The sequence below is a fragment of the Leuresthes tenuis genome, unplaced genomic scaffold (assembly GCF_036924035.1).
Source record: "Leuresthes tenuis unplaced genomic scaffold, fLeuTen1.0.hap1 SCAF_4, whole genome shotgun sequence".
Taxonomy (NCBI): Eukaryota; Metazoa; Chordata; class Actinopteri; order Atheriniformes; family Atherinopsidae; genus Leuresthes; species Leuresthes tenuis.
This window is the reverse complement of record NW_027325358.1, coordinates 28,815,985-28,838,687: the sequence shown is the minus strand read 5'-3', so window position 1 is coordinate 28,838,687 and position 22,703 is coordinate 28,815,985. Positions and strand designations below refer to the sequence as shown.

The 22,703-nt window shown below is 44.6% G+C and overlaps 5 non-coding genes and 2 pseudogenes across 5 annotated transcripts; 3 read left to right on the top strand and 4 right to left on the bottom strand.

Annotated features, from left to right (window-relative positions):
• The first annotated feature begins 12,123 nt into the window (after positions 1-12,123).
• LOC140306037 (U2 spliceosomal RNA) lies at positions 12,124-12,314 on the top strand. The gene has a single exon (XR_011915402.1). It is a non-coding gene; the product is annotated as a U2 spliceosomal RNA (small nuclear RNA).
• A 411-nt stretch (positions 12,315-12,725) lies between these two features.
• LOC140306280 (U5 spliceosomal RNA) lies at positions 12,726-12,839 on the top strand. The gene has a single exon (XR_011915602.1). It is a non-coding gene; the product is annotated as a U5 spliceosomal RNA (small nuclear RNA).
• Positions 12,840-13,114: 275 nt separating this feature from the next.
• On the top strand, positions 13,115-13,302 carry LOC140306167 (U2 spliceosomal RNA). Its single transcript, XR_011915521.1, has one exon. It is a non-coding gene; the product is annotated as a U2 spliceosomal RNA (small nuclear RNA).
• Positions 13,303-15,239: 1,937 nt separating this feature from the next.
• On the bottom strand, positions 15,240-15,427 carry LOC140306165 (U2 spliceosomal RNA). Its single transcript, XR_011915519.1, has one exon. It is a non-coding gene; the product is annotated as a U2 spliceosomal RNA (small nuclear RNA).
• A 275-nt stretch (positions 15,428-15,702) lies between these two features.
• On the bottom strand, positions 15,703-15,816 carry LOC140306278 (U5 spliceosomal RNA). The gene has a single exon (XR_011915601.1). It is a non-coding gene; the product is annotated as a U5 spliceosomal RNA (small nuclear RNA).
• Positions 15,817-16,227: 411 nt separating this feature from the next.
• Positions 16,228-16,444, bottom strand: LOC140306225 (U2 spliceosomal RNA; annotated as a pseudogene).
• Positions 16,445-21,434: 4,990 nt separating this feature from the next.
• Positions 21,435-21,608, bottom strand: LOC140306247 (U2 spliceosomal RNA; annotated as a pseudogene).
• Between the last annotated feature and the right edge of the window lie 1,095 nt (positions 21,609-22,703).

Here is a 22,703-nt window from a genome sequence, read left to right as displayed (position 1 = left end):
CCTCATCATCAGACCTATGTAACTGATGTTGTGAGAATGATGGAATTTCTTCCCGAGGGAGGATGGAAGAAGTCCCTTCTTCCCGAGAGCCAGAGGCTTGTGGCAGGGCTGGCTGTTGTTGTTGCAGGCGTCGTGGAGGGCAGGAGTCCAGGTCTGGATCCGGCACAGCTAATACTAAATTATTATCATCATTCCGTCATGGCATTTGTTTAACATTTTCCTTTCTTTCTCTTAATACACTTTATTTTTTCCAAAATTCTATACCTTTCTTACTTCTTATTTAAACTTAATTTTCTTTTTTTTGCTTCATCTCTTTCTCATATTTGCAAAACTTTTCTTCTAATTTTCTTATTTCTAACATACTAAAAGAACCTTCAGGTGGAAAACCTCTGGACCATATGTCTTTTTCATTTCATCATGCTCAGGTCCCCCGGTAGGGTCAAAAGTCTGAGATCTACTGTTTCCCATTCTCAGACTTGGAATGGGGAAATATATTCCTTCACTCAAAGGATGTCTCCAATGAGGACCTTAATCTGTACTCACACTTCTTCGGAGTACTTCACACTTCTTCGGACTGCTTCAAAAGTTTCACTTACCCGTGAAATCTCTGTCTCACTAATGACACAACCGGGAAACCCTCTTTTATTCAAATAAAAACTAAAAAGCAGTCCTATCGTCTCAGACTATCATATTTCAAAAATGATCCCAGCGCTGGTATTCAGGAAAAGGACCTGCTAGTCCTCTCTCTCAGAAAAGGCCTTGGAGGTATGAGGCTGGAACAGCTACTTCAGTCCAGGCTGGCCATGCACTGCGATCCGGTCCAGAGACACCAGTCGAGGGATCCTGTTCGTGACACCAAAATTGTGGTGGAAATTTAGTAACGCACAGAGTCAGTTATTTTCTTCTGAGGAGATAAGAGGCTTTAATAATAATATCTTGAAAGAGAGAACAACACAGTACAGAATACAGAGTTGCTCTGACCACTGAAGTAAAAACACACAGTTATATTGCCCGCTCATCACGTCATCTGTCTTTGGTTGATAGTTGATTGTTCTTCTAACTTTCCTCCCCAACCATCAGTTTAGGTTACCCAAAAGGAGTGTATTGCTCCATCACAAGTATGCTTCTTTCACATACAGGGTAATATGAAGAATTTTATGCCTGAAACCTATTTAGACATGCAAAAATATGAAGGACAAAGCAGTTTTAACTTGGTTTGAGTGAAGGAATTCATTTTATAACAAAATCTGAAATTGTGTAGAACTCGTGAAAATAAGCTTATTCTCGGATTCCTAAAGGTTTAGTGTTGTTCTTTCCTATCCTGCAAAGTACAACGTTCTTTTTTGTTTAAAGCTATTTAGACATGGATAAATATGAAGGACAAAGCAGTTTTAACTTGGTTTGAGTGAAGGAATTAATTTTATATCAAAATCCGGAATTGTGTAGAACTCGTAAAAAGAAGCTTATTCTTGGATTCCTGAAAAAATTTAGTGTTGTTGTTTCCTATCCTGAAAAGTACTACGTTTGTTTTTGTTTAAAGTTATTTAGACATGGATAAATATGAAGTACAAACCAGTTTTAACTTGGTTTGAGTGAAGGAATTCATTTTATATCAAAATCCGATATTGTGTAGAACTCGTCAAACGACGCTTATTCTCGGATTCCTGAAAAGGTTTAGTGTTGTTCTTTCCTATCCTGAAAAGTACAACGTTCTTTTTTGTTTAAAGCTATTTAGACATGGATAAATATGAAGGACAAAGCAGTTTTAACTTGGTTTGAGTGAAGGAATTCATTTTATATCAAAATCCGAAATTGTGTAGAACTCGTGAAAATAAGCTTATTCTCGGATTCCTAAAGGTTTAGTGTTGTTGGCAGCAGAATTGTAGTCTGAATACCTTTATGCCAAACAGATTTGCTTTGCCAAGGGAAGTTTTATAAATGTTTATTGTTTATGTTTACAGAGACTGGCTGCAATAGGCATCCCCGCTACCTGGGACCCAACACAGGGCAGGAGGGCCTGATGTCCATCAGGCTCGGGGCCTGCAGTCACCATATTCCGGGAGCTACTGTACCCCCAGAAGGAACCAATCCCGCCCCACACCACTCAACCCAACCCCACCCCGGAGGACCTCTACAAAAACAAACAAACAACAACAAAAATCAAACAAACAAACAAACAAATCACCCGGTCACACCAGTCGCAGCAGCCCGGGCCTGAGACCCACCATCACCCAGGCCCCCCCAGGCCCCTCCCAACAGGGGAAAAGCACACCCCCACACAGACCCCCTCCCCCTCACCGCACGCCCCAACACCCTAAAAAAAACAACCACCTGCGGACACCTTGGAGTTCCCAGAGCAACAAGCCCGGCACCAGGACCTGCACCAACCCACGCATACTGTGGCATGTCCAGGGCAACCCAGACCCCCCAGGCACAGGCAGGGCCCCGCCCCGGGCACAAGGCAGCGGCAAGCCACCAGGTCAAGGCCCAGCTCCACCACCCACGCCAGAGCGGCCCGGTCACCCGGTACAGAGCCAGCAGCCACCACCCCAAGGCCCCTAAGGGACCCCGCCCCACACCGCAAGACAGCCCAACCCGCAAGCCCCCAAAACTGCCCTCCAAGCCCGACACACAGTCCCCCCTAGCAATGACCAACCCGGTCCCCACGACCCGAGAGACCACCAGACGCCCGAAGCCACACAGCCCCCCCCAGCACACACCCAACCGCCCAGAGCGATTTTTAAACTGGTTAATACACAGATTGTTCTTCGCTTTCCAGTTCATGAGAATAGTTTTCTTTGCTATACATAACACTGTGAGGATCATGTGTGCTAAGCTAAATTCCACGTTGATGTTGTCTAAGTCACCCAGTATGCACAGTGTGGGGCATGCAGGAATGCTACACTTTAGCCATGTTGATAGGTCCGCACAGACTTCAAGCCAGAACTTCTGGACAGGCGCACAAAACCACAAAGCGTGTGCATAATCATCAGATGTGTTATCTGTGCAATGTGAGCAGATGTTTGAGTGTGTTAGACCCATCCTGAACATCCTTTAAGCTGTATAGTGTGTTCTATGAAGAATTTTGTATTGTATGAGCTGTAAATTAGGATTTTGAGTCATTCTGAAGGTGTTCAAACATATTTGTGGCCAGAAGCTATGACTAGAACTGATGGATAAATCTGCCTCCCATTTTGAGGACGGTAGAGACATTGTGTCATCTATCTTAGACAATAATTTATATATTTTTGATAGTAGTTTTGGGGTGCAGATGCTTAGAAATTCTGCTACCCTAATCGGGAGTTGTAAGTCTGGTTGGTGGAGGATATATTTCTTTGTTATTATAGACTTAAGTTGTTGATATTCTAGGAATTTATTGCTGCCTATCTCATGTTGTGATATGAGCTCATCAAATGAAATAAAATGTCCATTTTGGATTATATGTTCCAGATGTTTGATTCCTTTGATCTTCCACAGAGTAAAGTTTAGCATTTTTTTGTTTTGCAGGATGTCAGGATTGTTCCAGATGGGTGTAAGCTTACACGGGACAAGTGAAGACTTTGTTATTTTAAGAAATTCCCACCAGGCTGTCAGAGAGGTGCTGATGTTAATGCTTTTGAAACATTTGTGATTTTTTACGTTTTGACTAATAAGTGGCAGGTCAGAGATTTCCAGATTATCACACAATGCTTGTTCTATATTTATCCATGTTCATCTATTGGGCTAGGTTTAAACCATTTTGATATATACCGTAACCTATTGGCTAAGGAATAGTGCTGAAAATTAGGTAAATCTAATCCACCACTGTCCTTGGTCTTCTGTAGGGTTTTTAAACTAATACGTGGTGGTTTGTTTTTCCACAGAAATTTGGAGATGCATGAATCTAGTGACTTAAACCAAGTAGCAGGTTGGTTTTATGGGGATCATTGAGAACAAATAGTTAACTTTTGGTAGTATCATCATTTTAATGGTTGTAACTCTCCCCATAAGTGATATAGGTAAGGACTTCCAACGAGAGAGATTGTCCTCTACTGTCTTTAATAATTGCACATAATTTAGCTTTGTTAGCTCTGAGAGCCTGGAGGAAATGTTTATGCCTAAATATCTAATATTTCCTGACTGTAAAGTGATCGCAGGTATATTCTGGACCCTACAGTCAGAAAGTGCTGAGAATTTATTTATGAGTGTGATCGTGTGAGTGAGAGACGTCTGTGAGTTCTGAAGGAAAAGTAATACATCATCAGCATAAAGACTTATTTTATTCTCAATATTTTGGGGTTGGTTGTCTTTAATATTTCTATCTTGTCTGATAGCAGCTGCTTAAGGTTTGATGAAAATAGCAAAAAGTGAGGGAGAAAGTGAGCAACCCTGTCTTGTACTTCTCTGCAGACTGAAGCTTGGAGAAGTTTGATCATTTGTCCTGACACTTGCATTTGGGGAGTCAGTTATTTTCTTGTGAGGAGATAAGAGGCTTTAATAATAATATCTTGCAAGAGAGAACAACACAGTACAGAATACAGAGTTGCTCTGACCACTGAAGCAAAAACACACAGTTATATTGCCCGCTCATCACGTCATCTGTTTTTGGGTATAATTGATTGTTCTTCTAACTTTCCTCCCCAACCATCAGTTGAGGTTACCCAGACACACTCGTAAATACCAGCCTAACCCTGTCCCCCCTAAAGTGCAGCTATCTCATTATAACAAGCCCACCATTGTAAAGAGGAATTTAAGAAAACAGGGCAGGGTGGTACCTTGCAGCACGGTCATTTGCAGGTTATACACAGTAACACTCAATACAATGCATATAAGAATTATTTTCCATTACATTCCTCCCTTTTGATTATAATAATACCATTATATTAATCAACCCAAAAGAAACAAGGAAAATAATAACTTTATCTGTAAAACATCAGCCTGCATTTGCACACAACGTGAGTTTAAAATGGAGGCATCATAGTAATAAAGGGTCCAATGATAAACAATCAAAACATGAACAATTAAACATGATTATCTTCATCCCTCTCTAAGTCAGCGTCACTAGAGGAAAAATTCTGAAAGCAAGAAAGTTATTTGAGTCATTTGGTCTTTTTCACACTGTTGTTTAGATGGACTACATAAAAGGATGTCATCCACATACTGCAAAAGAGCAGAGCCTGTGGTTGATTGAAGTTAATCCAGACTAGCTTTGAGGGCAGCATTGTAAATAGTGGGACTTTCACAGTACCCCTGGCATAACCGGGTAAAAGTCCAAGATCTCCCTTCAAACTAAATAAATAAAGTAGGCGCACATATTTTTTCATGTCAGAGTTTGGAAGAGGAGTCTCTAAAAGATCAGGTCGGGGTGTACAAACTTGTTCCAAAACAGCTTCACAGTCATGAGGCTCCCCATCCTCAGGAGTCGGAAGCAAAGTAGCAGGATTCAGAACAGTACAACGTTTAACAGTGACATTTGGCATATCACAGAGGTGTATCTGAGCCAACGAGCAGTTGAAAGATGTGAAGTTTTCTGCTCGAGAAGAATAATGGCAACAGCATGAGGAACCAAAACAGTCAAATTAGCGTAGCCCACAATATCTTGGGAGGCCAGGACAGCTTTCTCTGCAGCTGCAACAACACGAAGACAACCAGGCAGGCCTGCAGCCACAGAGTCCAGTTTTGCTGAGAAATGAGCCACTGGCCTTTGCCTGCCCCATGTTCCTGCATAAGAACAGATGTCATACAACCATGCTTCTCATCAACTGCCTGTATGAAAGGTTTATGAGGATCTGGAATGCCAAGTGTTGGTGCTGTTTGAAGAGCCAGCTTAAGCTGACTAAAGGCTGATTCAGCCTCAGGAGTCCATGGAACACGATCAGCTGACTGGAGGCCTTTACCATGGATAAGAGCACCTAAGAGAGCTTCGAGAAAAGAGTAGTTAGAAATAAAGTTCCTGCAGTAAGATGTTATACCTAAGAATGACATAAGCTGTTTTTTAGTAACCGGTTTAAGAATGATCTGAACTGCAGCAACACGTTTAGGAGAAAGTGAGCCCCCATCCTTAGAAATCACATGACCCAAAAAGGTGACTTCGTCCTGTACAAACTGTAAATTAGAAAGGCTGGCTTTATGGCCATAAGAATGAAGATGTTTCAACAGATTCACTGTCTTTTTCACACTGTTGTTTAGATGGACTACATAAAAGGATGTCATCCACATACTGCAAAAGAGCAGAGCCTGTGGTTGATTGAAGTTAATCCAGACTAGCTTTGAGGGCAGCATTGTAAATAGTGGGACTTTCACAGTACCCCTGGCATAACCGGGTAAAAGTCCAAGATCTCCCTTCAAACTAAAAAGCAAACCAAAATGGGCTATCAGGGTGCACTGGCGACAAGTCAACCACTGAGAAAAACTGTGCATCTGATGTAATTTGAGACAAAATAGTGTGTGGGTTGGGCACAGTAGGAGCATGTGGCTGAACTGCAGCATTCACCGCTTGGAGGTCCTGTACAAAACGCCATTCATCTGGCTGGCCAGCATCTTTAATCTTTTTAACAGGAATCAATGGAGTAAGCACAGGTGAATTTTCAAAAGGAACAATAACGCCTGTTTTCTGAAAAGATTGAAAAACAGGTTTAATCCCTTTAATTGCTTCAGGCTTAAAAGGGTATTGTTTTTTACATGGACAAAAGTCTGATTTAGGGGTGACAATTACTGGTTCACAGCCTTTTATCAACCCCACATCATATTTGCTCTTAGCCCAAAGATCATTGGGCACTTCAGCCAACATGGGTATCGAAGACAAATCTGTTTCAGATAAAAAACATGCTTCAAAATGTGATTCTGTGGTAGGAATTAAGTCCACAGTTCTTTGACAATGCATTGTACTCAAAAATGTTTTTTTGTATGCTGACAATCGTTCAGAAAACATCAAATTTGGATCAGCAGGTGAAACGGTCCACTCCATTTCTTTCTGACATGTAGCAACAAACTCTCCCACACCTTGTCACTGCCTGTGTGTACGTTTGGCCAAGGAAATGTGAGGGCGAGTACCACAAACATTAAAAAAATCGAAGTGCTCTGGAGTCAATAAAGTAGGTGCACATATTTTTTCACTTCTTCTCATAGTCATTGTCAGGCCCCAAAGAAATGTGTGATGTGCAGTGCAAATCAGTAGGTTGCATGAAATCAGAAAGGGGTGAAACTAACGCTTTTGCTTCTTCCACTAGTTGTTGTGAAAAAGGAGAGCTGGGAAGTTTCCACTCATAAGCATATGTAAGTGCCGATGAATCAAACTGCACTGCTGTGAAAACTTTGTCAGGCTGTAACATAACCTTAACACCCTCTGGTGTAGAAGTTAAAATAATGCCTAATTTACACATGAGATCACAGCCCATCAGGTTAATGGGACACAACTCTGATAACAAAAATGAATGTTTGAAGGAGAGCTCAGTGACAACACGCAATGGGCATTGTCATTTTCTCCTTCACAACCTGGCCTGATGCAGACATACAGTAAACGTGGTTTCCACTTAACTTTGGAGGACAATCAAACTCCCCTGACATCACTACTGATGAACATAAGTTCCTATATTCTGAGAGAAATATCTTTGCTCTAGGACGGAAATAGCATGCAAAACTTTACTACGTGAATCACAGTCGGCAAGCGTTGCTTCACTACACAGAGCAGGAAAAATGTGTGAGTGTGTTTGTGCTATCACCCATTAGTGGAGGCTCCGCTGCCGCGTGACGTCCAGAACCTGCCTCCCACCCTCAGTCAGTCTTTTGCCCAATTTCATCACTTTTCAGCTGTGGACAGTCCTTCTTCCAGTGTCCAGTCTGGCCACAGTAAAAACAAATATTCGGATCATAGCTCTGGCGTGGCCCATTTCGACCTCCTCTCCCACACGTCCACGTCTTCGACTTCGGCCTCGTCCTCTGTTTACACCAACTGCGTAATACATGGTCATGGTTGCCAAATGCAGCTCCTTTTCACACTTGTCCCTTTTGGTTGTCTTACGCGTCTCAACTTGGTTCTGAGCATGGCGAGCATATCAGCGAACGTCAGCCAAACGAGGACCCTCACACCATCCCACGTAAATGTTCTTTACTTCAGTGGCGACATCTATATAATATTGTCTGGGTCCCGTTAAAACATGTATTTTTCCCATCTAATTCCTTGTTTGCTTTAAAACAAGTATTCCCCATTTTCTATCCCTTCAGTAGCCAACCAGTTTGTATGGAGTACACTGGAGCAACTTGACTGATCAGTAAAACACTGCTTTTGTTGTCACCGCAAGGCTTCCCCCGTCGGTTGTTTCACTGAGACACTACTGAGTAACTACAACTCAACACAGTTTATACACATAACATTCATATACATACTAACAAACAAACAAACAATAATTTATCGCAATTTTCTCATCTCTGTTTGAACGTACACCCAGGTAAATATTCCTGTAGTCTTCTCATACCGACTATGGACTCATTCATTGTTTAACTTCACTGTTTTGCAAATCCTAATTGAATATTACACATTGACATTGAACTTTACTGGATAAGCAGGTCTTCATTGCATTCAGCAGCCTATATGTGAGCATCTATGTGTAAGCTGTTCTTCTTTGCATTTATCAGCAGCAAGCAATTCTTCACTGCACATGCATATGTAAATAGTAAAACAATTCCAATGTGTTAGCGAAACCTTCTATATCACAGTGGTTTCTAAGATCTATTTTAAGTTCTTTGCCATCAGTGAGATGACATAGTTTACAAAGTGTGTCAAATTATCACTGAAGATCTTTTCAGGAATTTCAAATCTAGAAATGAGTTATTTTACGCGTGATTTTGCTACTGAGAGTGCATCTGCTTGTGCACATGGAAATATTTCAGACCATTTGGTAAAAACCTCTGTTGTCACTGAGCAGAATCGTTTCCCTTAACATTAATTTAGTTCAATGAAATCTACACAATAATGAAATAATGAAATCCAAACAAATATGTTGAAAAAGATACACTGGCTTAGGGAATTATCTTCGTTTTGGTCTTAGATTGCCCTGTGGAATGTATTTTGCACATATTTGACCTGCTAGACAAAACTTTATTCATTTATTTATTCTAAAAAAAAAAATTCAATAATTAGTAAAACCATATGCTGTAAAAACCTTGTTCATTATTGCTTCCATCCCTCCTGTTGAGACATGACATGGTGCGTGGCTCAATACTGCAGCATATTTAAACAAATTCTTTGGCAGTATGGTTTTCCTTCCGGTCATTCATACGAGTCTATTGTAGATGGCAATTGAATAACATCTAATAATGCTAAAATATTTGTAGTTTATACATTTAGCTGTGGATGTCAACATACCTGTTTTTCCAATGCTGTGTTAACACATGTACAGTTGAGAAGGCATACTGACTGTCAGTGTAAACGTTAACAACCTTTTTGTTATTTAATTTACAAGCTTCAGTTAAAGCTACCAATTCGACTGCTTGAACAGAGTAATTTTTTGGTAGTGGTTGTTTTAAGAAAACTTCAGTTTCTGTTACTACTGCAAATCCTGTAGCATTTGTGCCATCAGGGTTTTTTGCTTGACCTGTTGAATAAATATAGTTATTTCTGCATTTTCATAACGTATATCAGTTAAGTCTGGCCTGGGTAAAACACTGATGGTTATTTCTGACATGCAATCATGAGGCTTTCCATCTGTGGGGTAGGTAGCAGTGTGGATGGATTAAGTGTAGCACATCTCTCGACAACAAGGTGTGGCTGTGAAAGAAGAACTGTTATGTAGGAGAGATGTCTGGTAAAGATATTTTGTTAAGTAACCATATCACAGCCACTGCATGAGGTACCTTAAGTGTTAATGGGTGAAATAACACCATTATTGTTGATGCCGGCACTGCCAATGGCTTCTGGCCATTGATTCAAAAGTACGATCTCGTCCCTTTTTCCCCCTTTCAGTGGACACTGGCCCCTAATTACCGCAATTCAGCAGGGGGTCTTTCATTAGGAGTACTGGACTCCCCCGTGCACGGTTTCAGCTCCGACCCTGGAAAGCGGAAAAAACGTTGAGATCTGGTTTGAGGACCCAGTTGTTGAGAAAAGTCTCTCAATGAGACTCAGAGTTGCTGGAGTCAGTTAATGCAAATGTTTAATCTTGCAGCAAGTTCAAGAATGTGTGTGTGTATGGGTGTATGTGTGCAAACGTGTGTGAGTTTGTGGGTGTGAGAGTTTAAAGAACCTGTTATCCACAGGCAGGTCTTAACTAGTATGGCACAGGTCCAGCCTGTCTCATCTTTTTTGGAAGGTCCAGCGCTCGGCCGTAACCCTTCTGTCTGTTTGGACTCTCACATACATTCGGTTAATCATAGAAAAACGAGAACAAAACTTTTTAGCCCCTTAAATTCATAAAACAGACATGGTGCAGTTATTTCCATTCTAGAAAATAAGAGTAATCACCACCATTCCTATAAATTCTGGATATTCTAACAATCTGAATCTTTTTTAAATGTTCGATGAAGCCCTTTGCTGTTCTGTTTAGAGACTCAGCTGATCATAAACCAAGTTTTGCTCTTGAACCAAGCTTCTAAACTCTTCACCTTTTTCATTTCTCAGTTAGTATTCACTTTAAAACTGATTAAAAGAAAAATTAAATGAATGCCTATCAACAAATGTGGGATCTAAACTCTAGTGCTTTCTCTAAAATAATTTCCTTTCTCAATTCAGAAATGTGTGTGTGTAAGTCACAACACCCGTGACACCAAAACGGCTTTCTTTTCTCTCTTTTCTCTACACTCTGCACTGTGAGCACACACACCAAATCAGAAAGGCTTTTTTCTCTCTTTTCTACATTATGGACTGTGGGGACACAAAACCGCTCTCTCTCTTTTTTTTTTTGATTGTGTGCCAGGGCGTTGTCTCACGTATTAGATTATGCTTAAGATACGAATGGGTTTATCAGTCACATCAGAATCCATACATACTGATCCTCCCGTAATAAAATGGTCGGATCTTATCAAACACACTTTGTTTCTTGTGACAAGTCAGCGAAACAGCGTATACATGTCAAGACACTGAATCAAGTTTGCCACAAGAACTCATAAGTTTGGCAGTATTGCTCTGCCGTCAGCAATCATACACCCATTTTATTTTCATGAGACATGTGCAGGCACCTGTTTATCTACTGTTCTATCACTATGAATTAGTTTATCTATTATCAATAAGGATACTTCTACAACTACTATCAAAGTATGTCCGGACTTCTTATGTTGTCAGTTGCTATATATGAATAAGTGGGTTGCTACTGAAAAGCATTAAGCATGTCACACAGCCCAAACATATAACATTTCAGGACACACCACACAGTTAACAACCACAGTGAAGCGTGTCAAAGCCCAAACATGTAACATTCAACAGGACACTTACGCAACACATTCAAATCAAACAGTCAGACAACATACAAGAACATATACCCCAGCCGGCATTGCTCCCTGCCTATTTTCATACAACTCACTATGTGTGCGCACACCTTTATTCACAAACTCTTCAACTTATACTCTTTTACCGAAGCTGCTACAGCTCGATTGGCCAAATACCCTTAGATCCTATTTCGGTGAATTTGACATCTGCCTTGTATGTAACAGATTAGCGGTTTAGCAGTTTTAATTTAGTTTGAGTGAAGGAATTCATTTTATAGCAAAATCCGAAATCGTGAAGAACTCATGAAAGTAAGCTTATTCTCGGATTCCTGAAACTTTAGATTTGCTCTTTCTTTTACTGCAAAGTACAACGTTGAGCAGCACTAATGAGTTGTTTCTATTTTTGGCAGGCTTTACCTTTGCGGATGAAGCCCTTTCTGTCTGTGCAAAAGAAATCTTGTTACTGTGCAGAGTGACTTCTCTGAGTAGAGTCGCCTTACTTGTTGCGACTGTGCCGATGTTCGAAGCTGGAGTGCAAAGTTGTTGCTTGAATGGTGCTCGCTGGAGCGTGTGGTAGTGTAAAGTTATACCATTTAAAAGGGCTGAAGAGTGCTCAGTGCAGCGGGTGGGCGGAGGTGCAAAGTGACACTATGGCCATAAAAAGAACACCGCTACAAGTGCGCATTGTGCCAGGAAGGGCCCTCGGACGTGAACCAGTGGACAGTTATCGCTTCTCGGCCTTTTGGCTAAGATCAAGTGTAGTATCTGTTCTTATCAGTTTAATGTCTGATATGTCCTCTATGCGAGGACTACATATTAAATGGATTTTTATCAATAGGAGTTGAAAAAGGAGCTTGCTCCGTCCACTCCAAGCATCGACCCGGTACTGCAGTGCCGCTGGGAACGGTGCGCTCTCCTCTGCTCTTGTGAAAAAGCAAACAGCGGTGCAGGATGGAAGTTTCAGGGAGCCTAAGATGAAACTTTCTTTTAATCTGCTGAGAAAAGAGAGTGAATGCGAAGCAGACTTTAACACGGCTCTGGGAGCGAGCCGAGTGCGGGCTAACCGGGAGAATTGCTTGAAAGAAACGCGACACCGAATGAGCAGTCAGAACAAATCCTCAATACGGTGTTCCCGTGTTGTTTGTGGCTGCCTTGTCTTTTGCACAGAGTAAAAGACAAGGCAGCCATCGAATAGGGCCCGATTGTTCCTACTTGGTCAGCCGAGGAGCAAGGGGGGGGAGCAAGCGTCTCAACCAAGCAAAGCTCACCATGGGGAAGGTGGCTATGCCAACTAGCCTGATGCCCTGCTCCCGCAGTGATGGATAATCTTACACTGGTTTCTCTTCATAATGTACAAGTCTTTCGCCTTTTACTAAAGACTTCCGTGGAGAGCAGCACTAATGAATTGTTTCTATTTTTGGCAGGCTTTACCTTTGCGGGTGAAGCCCTTTCTGTCTGTGCAAAAGAAATCTTGTTACTGTGCAGAGTGACTTCTCTGAGTAGAGTCGCCTTACTTGTTGCGACTGTGCCGATGTTGCTTGAATGGTGCTCGCTGGAGCGTGCGGTAGTGTAAAGTTATACCATTTAAAAGGGTTGAAGAGTGCTCAGTGCAGCGGGTGGGCGGAGGTGCAAAGTGACACTATGGCCATAAAACGAACACCGCTACAAGTGCGCATTGTGCCAGGAAGGGCCCTCGGACGTGAACCAGTGGACAGATATTGCTTCTCGGCCTTTTGGCTAAGATCAAGTGTAGTATCTGTACTTATCAGTTTAATATGTGATATGTCTATGCAAGGACTACATATTAAATGGATTTTTATCAATAGGAGTTGAAAAAGGAGCTTGCTCCGTTCACTCCAAGCATCGACCCGGTACTGCAGTGCCGCTGGGAACGGTGCGCTCTCCTCTGCTCTTGTGAAAAAGCAAACAGCGGTGCAGGATGGAAGTTTCTTTTAATCTGCTGAGAAAAGAGAGTGAATGCGAAGTAGACTTTAACACGGCTCTGGGAGCGAGCCGAGTGCGGGCTAACCAGGAGAATTGCTTGAAAGAAACGCGACACCGAATGAGCGGTCAGAACAAAGCCTCAATACGGTGTTCCTGTGGTGTTTTTATAAAATGCGGTGTAAAAAAAGGTGTGAATGCCCCATAGAAAACTAAAAGGTGGAGCGGAAGTGTTCGGCTGCAAGAAGGTGTGAATGTCCGACTATATTTGGTGAAAAGCAGGTGAAGCAAGGTCTGAATGCCCAACCTTACATCATCAAAAGCGAGATCAGAGGTTTTTGGCTGCAAGAAGGCCATAGTTTGCCAAAAGCGGGTAAGGTGCGAATGATCACACCTTACCCGTTTTCTTGCCGCCAAACACCTCTGATCTCGCTTTTGATGATGTAAGATTGGGCATTCAGACCTTGCTTTTCCTGCTTTTCACCAACTATATATATAACATTCACACCTTCTTGCAGCCGAACACTTCCGCTCCACCTTTTAGGTATCTATCACACCTTTTTTTTCACCGCATTTTATAGATTATGGTTGGAAATTCTCAACCACTCATCCGAAGACCTCTCCTCCCGCTTTTGTTAATATATTTGAACTTTAGTCAGACATTCACACCTACTTGCAGCCGAACACCACCTCTCTAGCTTTTGATGATGTATGGTCCGGCATTCTTACCGTTTCTAACACATTTTTCAGCAATTATGGTAGGACATTCACACCTTCTTGCAGCTGAACACCTCCTCTCCCACTTATGATCATGTGCGGATTGATTTTCGAAAATTTTCTTTCATGTTTTCTAGCAATTAAAAATGGACATTTAGACCTTCTTGCAGCTGAACACCTCCGCTCCCGCTTTTGATCATACATTGTCAGGCATTCGCACCTTGTCTTACCCGCTTTTTACAAAATTTAGTCGAACATTCACACCTTTTTGCAGCCGAACACAGTTTTTTGCAGCCGAATTTGGGCATTCGAACCTTTTCATACCCACTTTTTACCAACTATGGTCGGACATTCACACCGTCTTACAGCGGAACACCTCCGCTCCCTCTTTTGATGGTGTATGTTCGGGCATTCGAACCTTTACTTACCCGCTTTTTACAAACTATGCTCGGACATTCAAACCTTCTTGTAGCCGAACACATCCACTCCTGCTTTTGATGATGTATGGTTGGGCATTCGAACCTACTTGTTGCCCGCTTTTCATTAATTATGGGTGGACATTCACACCTTGTCGCAGCCAAACACCTCCGCTCCCTGTTTTGATCATGTATGGTTGGACATTCGCACCTTTTCTCACCCGCTTTTTGCAAACTATGGTCGGCCATTCACAGCTTCCTCTCCACCATACTTGTATGGTGGGATATTCACACCCACTTGCATCCGAAGACCTCCGCCCCCACTTTTGTTGATATTTAGCCGATCATTCGCACCTTACCCGCTTTTGGCAAACTATGGCCTTCTTGCAGCCAAAAACCTCTGATCTCGCTTTTGATGATGTAAGGTTGGGCATTCAGACCTTGCTTCACCTGCTTTTCACCAAATATAGTCGGACATTCACACCTTCTTGCAGCCGAACACTTCCGCTCCACCTTTTAGTTTTCTATGGGGCATTCACACCTTTTTTTACACCGCATTTTATAAAAACACCACAGGAACACCGTATTGAGGCTTTGTTCTGACCGCTCATTCGGTGTCGCGTTTCTTTCAAGCAATTCTCCTGGTTAGCCCGCACTCGGCTCGCTCCCAGAGCCGTGTTAAAGTCTACTTCGCATTCACTCTCTTTTCTCAGCAGATTAAAAGAAACTTCCATCCTGCACCGCTGTTTGCTTTTTCACAAGAGCAGAGGAGAGCGCACCGTTCCCAGCGGCACTGCAGTACCGGGTCGATGCTTGGAGTGAACGGAGCAAGCTCCTTTTTCAACTCCTATTGATAAAAATCCATTTAATATGTAGTCCTTGCATAGACATATCACATATTAAACTGATAAGTACAGATACTACACTTGATCTTAGCCAAAAGGCCGAGAAGCAATATCTGTCCACTGGTTCACGTCCGAGGGCCCTTCCTGGCACAATGCGCACTTGTAGCGGTGTTCGTTTTATGGCCATAGTGTCACTTTGCACCTCCGCCCACCCGCTGCACTGAGCACTCTTCAACCCTTTTAAATGGTATAACTTTACACTACCGCACGCTCCAGCGAGCACCATTCAAGCAACATCGGCACAGTCGCAACAAGTAAGGCGACTCTACTCAGAGAAGTCACTCTGCACAGTAACAAGATTTCTTTTGCACAGACAGAAAGGGCTTCACCCGCAAAGGTAAAGCCTGCCAAAAATAGAAACAATTCATTAGTGCTGCTCTCCACGGAAGTCTTTAGTAAAAGGCGAAAGACTTGTACATTATGAAGAGAAACCAGTGTAAGATTATCCATCACTGCGAGAGCAGGGCATCAGGCTAGTTGGCATAGCCACCTTCCCCATGGTGAGCTTTGCTTGGTTGAGACGCTTGCTCCCCCCCCTTGCTCCTCGGCTGACCAAGTAGGAACAATCGGGCCCTATTCGATGGCTGCCTTGTCTTTTACTCTGTGCAAAAGACAAGGCAGCCACAAACAACACGGGAACACCGTATTGAGGATTTGTTCTGACTGCTCATTCGGTGTCGCGTTTCTTTCAAGCAATTCTCCCGGTTAGCCCGCACTCGGCTCGCTCCCAGAGCCGTGTTAAAGTCTGCTTCGCATTCACTCTCTTTTCTCAGCAGATTAAAAGAAAGTTTCATCTTAGGCTCCCTGAAACTTCCATCCTGCACCACTGTTTGCTTTTTCACAAGAGCAGAGGAGAGCGCACCGTTCCCAGCGGCACTGCAGTACCGGGTCGATGCTTGGAGTGGACGGAGCAAGCTCCTTTTTCAACTCCTATTGATAAAAATCCATTTAATATGTAGTCCTCGCATAGAGGACATATCAGACATTAAACTGATAAGAACAGATTTTTTTTTTTTTTTTTTTTTTTTTTTTTTTTTTTTTATTACAAAACTTCCAAGAAACATTTAGAACAACATGACAAACCAATCAAAGCAATGCTTTACATGTCCGACACAAAAACCATACAAACATAAGAAACAACCACAAAGAAACACTACCCGCTCATGAAAATAAAGTCTTCCATCGCTCTCTTGCAGCGTGATACCCGTACTTTTCCTCCTCCATTCTTCTCATGCGTCCAATCTCTGCCCTCACCCTTGCCACCACCCTTCCCACCTGCCAGTCCACATTGTTTTTAATCAACGCCGTCCTTGCATCCCACAGCGCCACCTTTCCCATAGACAGAACCAACCATAACAGAAAACCCTCCCTACCTTTCCCCCTTAAACCCAAGCCCAGCATTATCATGTCATACTTTAAAGACCCCAATCTTGGAAAAAAAAGAACCAACTCAACCCACACTTTTGTTGCAAACCCACATTCCCAAAACACATGCTCAATTGTCTCATCAGCCCCACACCCCTCCCTTGGGCACAAACTCCCCCGTGTCAACCCGTGTCAATTTAAAACTTCCCTGACTGGCAACCTCCTGTGTAAGGCGAGCCAATTTATATCCCTCGCCCTGTTTGTGAGACCTTTCTGCTGTGTGAAAACCCACCCTTGTTGCCCCACCCCATACACCCCCACCGGCCCCCTTTTTTCCACCAGAGCCCTGTACAGGCGCCGGTGACTGAAGCACAGGTCCCCCTCCTGACACTCTGGGTGCTTTTTCCCCCAGCATACCACCTGCCTATAATACGGGGGTAAGACATCCCCCTTTGGCTTTCGATTGTCCCATAACACCAATCTCCTGAAGGGGAATGACAACCAAAACAGCAAAAGTGCCTGAAAATGATGGCCACTGGTCTGTTGCACAGACCTGCACAAAAAGGAAAAGAAAACCACATCCAACTTAAGTGGGATGTCCGGCACACCCCTCCCTCCCATCCGAACTTCCTGGTACATCCACTCCCTTCTCACATATTCATACCCCCCCCATACAAAGGAAAAAACATCTCTCATGAAACTTCTCCTATATTGAGGAGGTAAAGGAAAAACATACGCTAGGTATACCAAAAATGGCAAAATATCAGCCTTCAAAACCAGCACTCTACCACTTAAGGAAAGTTGCCGGGATTTCCACAGCCCCATCCGCGAACGGGCTGCAGCCAGACGCCTTCCCCAATTTAATTCTGCACTCCCCTCTCCCTGAAACTCTACCCCCAGGACTCTCACTGGGCCCTGGCACTGGGGCAGACCAGCTAGGCCTCCCACCCTACCAGCCCATGGTCCAAAAAACTTAATGGTGGACTTCCCTAAGTTCACCTTGGCCCCCGACACTATCGAAAAACTCTCCACCACTTCCAACAGCCGTGTGACCGACCTCTCTGTTGTCAAAAAAAAGGTCATGTCATCCGCATACTGCATCACTGTCAACTTGTCTGGACCTGCTCCAGGAAGGTGCAGACCCACCACACCCGGGTCCCCCCGCACCACCGAACCCAGCGGCTCCATGTAAGCCACAAAGAGCAGCGGGGAGAGTGGGCATCCCTGCCTCACCCCAGTTCTCTGTGCCACCACTGTACCCAAGTGCCCGTTCACCATAACTCTGCTCCCCACCCCCTTGTACATGATCTCCAACCACTCTATGAAACGGGGCCCAAATCCCATCCTCTCCAAAACTGCAAAAAGAAACCTGTGGTTCACCCTGTCAAACGCTTTCTCCATATCTAACCCCACCAAACTCATATTGATCCCCCGCTCCTCCACCCAATGAATACAGTCCCTCACCAATCCCAGATTCCACTGTATTAGCCTTCCCTCCACCCCACACGTCTGATCCTCATGGATTACATGAGGTAGAGCCTTCCGAAGACGACCAACTAGGACTCGAGCCACAATTTTGTAGTCCACACAGAGCAACGTGATCGGCCTATAGCTTTCCATTCGCTCCCTGTCCCCTTTCTTATACAAGAGAGATATGACCCCCTCCCTCATTGTTTTCCCTAAGCCCCTCCCTTCCAAAACAGATTTAACCACCTCCCACACATCCCTCCCCAAAATCCCCCAAAAAAACAAAAAAAATTCCTTGGGCAGCCCATCAATCCCAGGCACCTTGCCTGATGGCAGCCCCTTCATGGCCTCCTCCACCTCTGCCATGGTCACCGGGCCCTCCATCCCCTCAACTATATCTCCAGGAACCCTTCTCTGCAGAGACCCTAAAAACCTTCCCAGGCACTCCTCACCCACAGCCCCCTCCCCAAAAACTTCCCCAAAAAACAGAGAAGCTACCTCCACCATCTCCAGTGGGTCTGTCACAGAACCCCCACCTTTCCCACGCAGCTGCGGGATACATGCCCTTGCCTGGGCTGTCTTAACCTGCTTGAAAAAGTAAGCACTGCAGCGTTCCCCCAACTCAAACTTCTCCTTTCTACACCGAAATAAAAACACCCTAGCCCTCTCCCTAAAATAAATCCCTAACTTACCCTTTACCGCTTCAACTGCCTCCCTATCCAACGTCTCCCCCTTATTCCCTGCTGTCACCAAAAATTGTAGTCTCCTCTGTAAATGCACAAACTCCCTTCTCCTCTCCCGTGCTCTCACTGTGCTATATGAGATCGCCAATAGGCGAGTATTGTGTTTTACCCCCTCCCACCAGTCCACCACTGATCCGAAACAAGGCTTAAGCTGTTCCCACACCCCATAATGGAAAGAAAAACTTTTCCGGAAAGCCTTTTCCTTCAAGATTTCACAATTTAGCCTCCAAAACCCCCTCCCAAAAAGGGGTGCCTCCACCTCAAAGGTCACCCGGAGTTGGCCGTGATCTGTGAACCAGAGGGGCGACACTGCAGCATCTTTCACCTCCACCACATTTGGCAAAAAAACAAAATCTATCCTACTGCGTGAACCCCTAGAATTTGACCATGTGAATCCTTCCCCTGACTTATCCACCACCCTGAAACTATCCTGTAAATTAAAGTCCATCACTACATCCCTCAAATAAGGCAAACTAAAATCCCCAATGCCTTCAAAAGAGACATTAAAATCCCCCCCCACAACCAAAACCCTGTTGGTAACACAAACATCAGGCAACGCCAAAAAAAGATCCCTCCGTCCCTGTGGTTCTGCTGGGGCATAAACAGTGATGAACCGAAAATAGACCCCCCTCCAGTCCGCATCAACCACTAGTACCCTCCCCTGTACCACAGAAAAACTCCCCGACACATGAAAATCCCTATCCCCAAATAAAATACCCACCCCACAAGAGTGAACCCCTCCCACCCCCCACCTTGAAATCCCCCTCTTCCATCCATCAGAGAAGACCCTTACATCTCCCCCATCCCTTAAATGAACCTCCTGTAAAAAACAAACCTGGAAAGGGACCTGGGCCAAATAATGAAAAATCCCCCCCCTCTTCCCCTTATCTCTCATCCCCCTCACATTGACTGTTAAAACTGTAAAGGTCCCTTTCAGGCCTTCTCTTTCTCTCCCAGTAGGCCCTCGGAACCATTCCCCACAGACCCCCCCGATCCGTAGACCTCGCACTCCTCAAGGTAGGCCACACTGCTGGGCGACCTGGCCTCAAAAACAGAGCGTGACGAGCTCAGGGGTGAAACAGCCCCCCCCTCCCCTGGCCCAGTCCCCCCATCTATGTTATCAGCCCTTGCACCATCTTGGGTGCCCACGGAGGCTCCGCCCTCCCCTTCCGCACCCCTGCTTACTCCTTGATGCCTCTCGGAGGCCGCAGGTACCCCCTCCATTACATCAGACCCCCTGCAGGAACCCTTCGGCCCCAAGTCCACACCCAATGACCCCGAATGTCCTGGTGAAGTCGAAGGCACCTCTCCTTCACACGCACTGTCCATCGACTGAACGGCACCCTCTCGCTGTTTCTTCCTCCTCCTTCTTCCCTTCACCTGTGTTTCAGCACGGACCGCTTCAGCTGAGGACTCTGTGTAGTCCTCACCTGAAGAGACCCTCTGCCTCCTCACTCCACCGATCGCTGCCATCACCATCTCCACCGTCTCCTCCTCCGAACTCGCCGCACAATCTGCCCAGGATCCTATCAGCGGCAGACAGTCTCCAAAGCTCACCATAACACTCACACCTTCACGATCACCTCCCAAGTCCGATGGGTCTGCCGCTCCTTCTACGTTGCTCTTCCCTGGGACATCTCCATCTGCCATGAGCCTTTCCCCAGCCGGCGAGGCTGCGGCCGCCTCCGCAATCCGGACAGCAGCCCCCGTCCCAAGGCCCATCTTTGCCTCGTGGACCTCCTGACGCAACTCCACCTGCGGCCTCTGCCTCCGGATCTCCAAACCTCCAGCCACTGTGGCGTATGTGCGGGTACGTTTGGGGCAGTCCCGAAGCAGGTGCCCCGCATCCCCGCACCCATGACAGTGCCGGGGTGCATCACAGGTGGCAGCACCGTGCCCACTTCCCCCACAGTTCCGGCAGCAAACTTGGACGCAGCCCGTCGCCAGGTGTCCAAACCTGCGACATTGTCTGCAAAACAGTGGCTGCCCGGAGTAAAAAAGAAATCCCCTGTCCGCCCCAATTGAAAAGTATGCAGGGGGGTGCTTTAATCCGTCCATGCTGTCTGGATCCTCCCCCAACAGCACCCTGAACTGCCTCCGACCTGTCCAGATCCCAAAACTGTCCCGCAGATATTTCGGCTGCATGTCCACTTTCCCGTACCTCCTGAGGAACCCAGCCACTGCCTCGTCCCCGACGTATGGGTTGTAAACGTGGATAGTCACAATCCTCAAATTCCTCTGGCAAAGAGGCACCACTCTGAACCTGGAAAAGGGCTCCATCTCTGCCTTTTCCTGAAATGTTGCTTGGATCTGATCGTACTGCTGCTGGCTGTTCAAAGTGAGATCATATCCCCCATCGGCTGCGTTCCATTGCAAACAGAAAATCTGTGCCGGATCAACTTTCAAACCTGCGACGATGACAGTTCTGACGAACCACTCCCGATCTCCAAAATGACTTTTCTTGTCTTTTAAAACAAACCTCAAAGAATTTCGCAGACCAGCATAAAATGCTGTCTGGGATGGATGTTTAATGACCATTTTTTCCTCCACAAAAAAAAAACGATACACCTAAATCATCCAGGCTCCTTACATCGCTTGGCTCTGGTAACTTAAACCACTTACTGCACTTGATCTTAGCCAAAAGGCCGAGAAGCGATAACTGTCCACTGGTTCACGTCCGAGGGCCCTTCCTGGCACAATGCGCACTTGTAGCGGTGTTCTTTTTATGGCCATAGTGTCACTTTGCACCTCCGCCCACCCGCTGCACTGAGCACTCTTCAGCCCTTTTAAATGGTATAACTTTACACTACCACACGCTCCAGCGAGCACCATTCAAGCAACAACTTTGCACTCCAGCTTCGAACATCGGCACAGTCGCAACAAGTAAGGCGACTCTACTCAGAGAAGTCACTCTGCACAGTAACAAGATTTCTTTTGCACAGACAGAAAGGGCTTCATCCGCAAAGGTAAAGCCTGCCAAAAATAGAAACAACTCATTAGTGCTGCTCAACGTTGTACTTTGCAGTAAAAGAAAGAGCAAATCTAAAGTTTCAGGAATCCGAGAATAAGCTTACTTTCATGAGTTCTTCACGATTTCGGATTTTGCTATAAAATGAATTCCTTCACTCAAACTAAATTAAAACTGCTAAACCGCTAATCTGTTACATACAAGGCAGATGTCAAATTCACCGAAATAGGATCTAAGGGTATTTGGCCAATCGAGCTGTAGCAGCTTCGGTAAAAGAGTATAAGTTGAAGAGTTTGTGAATAAAGGTGTGCGCACACATAGTGAGTTGTATGAAAATAGGCAGGGAGCAATGCCGGCTGGGGTATATGTTCTTGTATGTTGTCTGACTGTTTGATTTGAATGTGTTGCGTAAGTGTCCTGTTGAATGTTACATGTTTGGGCTTTGACACGCTTCACTGTGGTTGTTAACTGTGTGGTGTGTCCTGAAATGTTATATGTTTGGGCTGTGTGACATGCTTAATGCTTTTCAGTAGCAACCCACTTATTCATATATAGCAACTGACAACATAAGAAGTCCGGACATACTTTGATAGTAGTTGTAGAAGTATCCTTATTGATAATAGATAAACTAATTCATAGTGATAGAACAGTAGATGAACAGGTGCCTGCACATGTCTCATGAAAATAAAATGGGTGTATGATTGCTGACGGCAGAGCAATACTGCCAAACTTATGAGTTCTTGTGGCAAACTTGATTCAGTGTCTTGACGTGTATAGGCTGTTT